We start from the raw sequence: 6,000 nt of genomic DNA, 5'->3' as shown, positions 1-6,000 counted from the left end.
TTTTATTTATTTATTTATTTACAAATAGTTTATTGTCAAATTGGTTTCCATATAACACCCAGTGCTCATCCTCACAAGTGCCCTCCTCCATGCCCATCCCCCCCCCCCCCCCATCCATCAGTCCTCAGTTTTTGTCAGCATTCAAGAGTCTCTCATGGTTTGCCTCTCTCCCTTTCCCCCACCATTTTCCCCCTTCTTCTCCCCCATGGTCCTCAGTTATGTTCCTCCTAATCCTCCTATACGTGCAAACATATGATATTTGTCCTTCTCTGCCTGACTTATTTTGCTCAGCATAACACCCTCAAGGTCCATCCATGTTGCGACACATGGCCAGATTTCATTGTTTCTCATTGCCATGTAGTATTTCATGGTATAGATAAACCACATCTTCTTGATCCATTCATCTGTTGATGGACACTTAGGCTCTTTCCATGTTTTAGCTATTGTGGAGAGTGCTGCTATGAACATTGGGGTACATGTGCTCCTATGCATCAGCATTTCTCTATCCCTTGGGTAAATTCCTAGCAGTGCTATTGCTGGGTCCTAGGGGAGTTCTATTGCTAGTTTCCTGAGGAGCCTCCACACTGTTTTCCAGAGAGGCTGCATTTCCACCAACAGTGTAGGAGGGTGCCCGTTTCTCCACATCCTCGCCAGCATCTAGAGTTCTCTGATTTGCTCATTTTAGCCACTCTGACTGGCGTGAGGTGGTATCTCAGTGTGGTTTGGATTTGTATTTCCCTGATGAGGAGGGATGCTGAGCATCGTTTCATGTGTCTGTTGGCCATCTGGATGTCCTCTTTGGAGAAGAGTCTGTTCATATCTTCTGCCTATTTCTTCACTGGGTTGTTTGTTTTTCGGGTGTGGAGTTTGGTGAGTTCCTTATAGATTTTGGATATTAACCCTTTATCTGATATGTCATTTGCAACTATCTTTTCCCATTCCGTTGGTTGCCTATTAGTTTTGTGGGTTGTTTCCTTTGCTGTTAGCACTATACTCTTAAGCTCCATTCATGTTACAAATGGCAAGATTTTCATTCTTTTTATGGGTGAATAAAATATTCCATTATATATATAATGTATATATATGTGTGTGTGTGTTTATGTTGAATTAGTGGGGGTTTTTTTTGTATGTCTTGGGTAAATATCCAGTAATGTACTTACTGGAATGTAGGGTAGTTTTATTTTTAACTTTTGAGGAACTTTCATACCATTTTCCACAGTGGTATCTCATTGTGGTTTTGCATTTCCCTGATGGTGAGTGACTTTGAGCATCTTCTCTGTCGGTTGGCCACCCGTATGTCTTCTTTGGAGAAATGTCTGTTCATTTCTTTTGCCCATTTTCTACTTAGATTATTTGTTTTTTGGGTGTTGAGTTGTATAAATTCTTTTTATATTTTGGATACTAACCTTTTATCAGATATATCTAGCATTCCATAGGTTTTAGTTTCATTGTTTCTTTCATTGTGCAGAAGTTTTTAAAATTTTGATGAAGTCCTAATAGTTTATTTTTGTTATTATATCCCTCGCCTTTGGATATCTAAAAAAATGTTGCAGCAGCCAATATCAGAGGCATCACTGCCTGTGCTCTTTTCTAGGATTTTTATGGTTCCAGGTCCTTGATCCATTTTGAGTTTATTTTTGTGTGTGGTGTAAGAAAGTGGTCTAGTTTCATTCTTTTGCATGTAGCTGTCCAGTCCGAGATTCTGTATTTCTAACAAACTCCTAGGTGATGCTATACTGCCGATTCCCTCTTCCATTCTCTGAGAAGAATCTAGTTGATTGTTGCCATATAACAATGTCAGTCTGGGTTTTCCAGGTCATTAGACCTTTTCAGAAAAAATAGTAATTCTCTGTTTTATCTGAAATATCTTGATTTTTCATAGTAGTAACTAATGTTTGCAAAGATACTTACAAAATGGAAAACCTCTCTCTGACTACTTCGTGGAATTATGTTCATAAACTATTTGATTCCAAATTCTAGGATATCACCCTTCTGATTTCACCATACTTTGGATTTTGCATTTCATGGGTTTACCCTTGCTGATCTATGTTTTACATTTCTCAATATAGATCTTGAGTGAAATCGATAGGATCTTCCTATTTTTCCATCTGTTAAAATATGTGACAGAATGTTTCAGACACAGTGGGAGGTCAATAGATACTAGTAAACTAACTAATGGAGATAAATGGTATATTTCATAAAGCTGGAATGGATTTTCATATATTATCAGTAGGAGTTTTATTTTGGAGTGGGTAAGCAGAAAGCATTGCTTAATTTCATTAATCACCCTCATTTGTTAGAAAACATATTAATAGCTTCAGGAAGTCTTGGTTAGCATGGGAAAAAGTGTAATATACCAAGGTGGTCATGATGGCATTTGACTGGGCTGTGGAGGAGAGAGAAGAGTGCTGTCATTATGAAAGCAGTTGAGTAGTTAAAAAAAAAAAAAAACTCAGTAAAAGGCCCAATATTCTTAATGTTTATGAGTCAATGCTGGAGGACCAACATGCAGATTTTCTTGTAAAACCTAGTGGTTTTGCAGATGACACAGTGGAGAAGAATTCATGGAGGCAAACACATCTTACTTCAGGTTCTAAATATCTTTGGAGAAGCCTCCTTGGGTGGATGCCATTATGAACTCGTGATAGCCTGCAGGTTTGCTTCTGAAAACCACCAACTCTTCACTTAAGGCACAGCACCCCATTATACACAAATGACACTCTAGAGTTTTCTTTATTAGCTAAATTGACCTCATAAAAGTTCTGGTAGGTCGGCATAGAGGATAGTATCAAGGAAATTATCCAAAACTTGAAAATAGGCAAAAGGGAGGATGATTTTCTTTCTCTACAACACAAACATTATCTAGCAAATACTCCAGGGATAATCTAAGTTTACAGGGGTGTAGGCTGTTGACAAGGCCACAGGTCAGAAAATTTCGCAAAGCCCTAGATACTAAATATTTTAGACTTTGTTGAACGTATACATTATCTGTTGAATATTCTTCTTCTCCCCTGCTTTTAAAAAACAGCTCTTTAAAAATGTAAAAGCCATGCTTATTTTGTGAGCTGTACAAAAACAAGCTGTGGGCTGGGTTTGACCTGTGGGCAGTAGTTTGTCTTGCCGGCTCTTGAACTAGGCTATTTTACAACTCTGTAGGGATAGAAATTAACTTGTAAAAAATGAATAGCATTGCAAATGATTCTTGTCTGAGAGAAATGTAAATAATCCCCCTCCACTGGGATGTAAATAAATCTTGTCCAGGAGAGATGCAATTGACTTCCCTGTGGTGAAAAGGGATAACCCGAAATATTACCATTTATTGACTTGTAGGGTATTAACCAGTTTTGCATCTATGAGCAAATTTATTTTGGTATCTCTTTGAGTGACTAAATATATTTCTCTTCCTCATGCTCTCCTTTGAACCAATCATAGTGGCTGTCTCATTAATGAATGAGTTGAATAAAAATTTTAAACACACGTTTATTTTATATTTTTGTATCATATTTTTAACTGAGAGTTACCCTACAGCATTAATATTATCTTCTCTTAATAGATTAGAAAATTGACTTTACCAGTGATAAAGGGTTTGTCCAAGTTAAACCAGTACATGGCTCAACTGGGACTTCAGCCTGTCTTTGGATTCTTAGTGGAGGAAAAAAGAATCCTGCCATTTTGCCCTCAGTCTAGCTCTGACCTACTTAATAAATTTAGTTTTCTTCCTTCTGGAAAAAGAAAACTTTTTTTTCTTTTCTTTTCTTCTCTTTTCATTTTCTTTTCTTTCTTTTCTCTCCTCTTCTCTCTCCTCTCCTCGCCTCTTCTTTTCTTTCCTTTCCTTTTCTTTTCTTTTCTCTTCTTCTCTTTTCTTTTCTCTTCTTTTCTTTTCTGAGAGCGAGCAAGTGCGACGGAGAGGCAGAGAGAGATGGAGAAAGAGATTGAATCTTAAGCAGTCTCTATGCTCAGCACAAAGCCTGACACTTGGCTTGATCTCACCACCCACCATGAGATCATGACCTGAGCTGAAATCAAGAGTCAGATGCTTAAATGACTGAGCCACCTAGACATCCTAAAAGAAAACATTTCTAAAAGAAAACAGTTTATATTTCTAGAAGGGAGTAGTTTGCATTTTTACAAGGCCTTGCATCTCAAGATAGGCCATGATTCAATAACTTTCTTATAGCAGCCACAAATAATCAGGGCATCCATAAAGAAGACGACTCATGGATGGCACCAGATTCCTCTAAAGCCTATTTCTTAGGTAAACCAAGAAAAACAGGGATGTCCTGTATTTTGTTATCCAAGACAAAATCTCCAGGTGACTTAATGAGGTCATACACAATGTTAGTGACAAAGCTGAGTATAGAACACATATTTCCTAATTTTAGAATTTTTCGTCTGCAAAATTCTGTCACCTGACATTTCTCTATATTGTCCATTTATAAAAATGAATGTAGAATGGGATGGGCCAAAAGGTCACATCGGCTCATTTACATTGGCTACTCAATTTATTTTCATTAATATTGTGATCTTTTTTAGATTAATGTGACTAATGTTCCTCACATGGCTGGGAAATATATAAATTATGGGGTTAATTAGTGTTGATGTTTAAACTCAGAATGGGATCATATTAATCGAATGCATCTATTTGATGCGGGTTTAATTAATTAGGTTCTGAAAACCTCTTCTGATAAATTCCACTCCATGCTAATGAACTCCATGGATCACCTTATTAAGCTCTAACCATTGCTTCCTTTTTCCTTTGTGCTATTAAGCCATGTTTAATTTGTTCCCATAGTTCCCATAGTCAAGAACAAAGCCTTTATTTTTATACCATGTAATTGGGGTTAGGAATATTCAGTTTCTTTCATTTAGTGCAGTGTGTGCATGATGCATGTTGTGGAAGATGCTTAGCTAGAGAATTTCTAAGCACTAAAATGAAAAAAAAATCAAATTGGCATTAATGAAGTGTGGGAGTAATATAAAGCTAAAACTGGCATTTATAAAAGAGTCAGTAAAGCTTTAAGTTTGAAAATGTTTGCCATAAAGTAGCACAGGGATAGAGATTGTAAGTTTTAAATGGCATTTATTTCTTCTTCTGCATCCTTTTAAAAGTAAACATATATTTCTGTAGCAGGGTTTAATTTGCACATAGTAAAGTTTGCAGGTCCTAAGCATACAGTTTGATGAGTTGTGAAAAATGATGTACCCAGGTAACCGTGGCTCCAATCAGGACAGAGAACATTCCCAACATGGCAGAATATTTGCTTGTGCCTCTTTCCAATCAATCTTTTCACCTGGTGGCAGCTACTTTCTGATTTTTATCACCAGAGATTTGTTCTTCCTGTTCTTAAACTTCATGTAAATTAAATCTTACAGAATGGACTTTATTTAGTCTGACATCCTTGGTTCAACATGTTTTTGAGATTCACCTTTATTGTATTCATTTGTTCTCTCTCTGTGTCTCTCTCTTTTTCTGAGTAGTATTCCATTTTATGAATGCCACAATTTGCTTACCCATCCTTCCACTGATGGACATTTAGAGCCTTAGTGCCCCAAGGTTTGGCTTTTATGAATAAAGTTGTGCCCTAATTTTTCAGAAATGGGTGGTTTGGGATCTTGACTGACAGTCTTTGCAAGACTGTGTCTAGAAGCAGATGGGAGAATGTAAGAGTCATGGAGTTCAGTAGGGTCTCTGTTACCCAGAGAATGAAAATTGTATCTTGGGAGACAACCATAACAAATATCTACTACTGATTATTGTGCTAAAAACTCTCATTGAATCCTTACATTATCTGTATGAGGTGTATAATATTTCCATTTTACTAATATTGGCACACTTTTGAGCATTTATAAAGTTTGCCTAAGATGTCTTCATGCTGTTCTAATAAGAATCATTTGCATGTAAAAAATTAATGTGTCCAATATAGATTGGTTTTTTTTTTGTTGTTCATTAAAGCTGGTACTAATATAGGTACTACTGTGAAGAGATTTTCAGATTAAAGT

This window comes from Hyaena hyaena, unplaced genomic scaffold (genome assembly GCF_003009895.1).
Source record: "Hyaena hyaena isolate Hyena2069 unplaced genomic scaffold, ASM300989v1 scaffold_172, whole genome shotgun sequence".
NCBI lineage: Eukaryota > Metazoa > Chordata > Mammalia > Carnivora > Hyaenidae > Hyaena > Hyaena hyaena.
Note: the sequence above shows the minus strand (reverse complement) of the source record.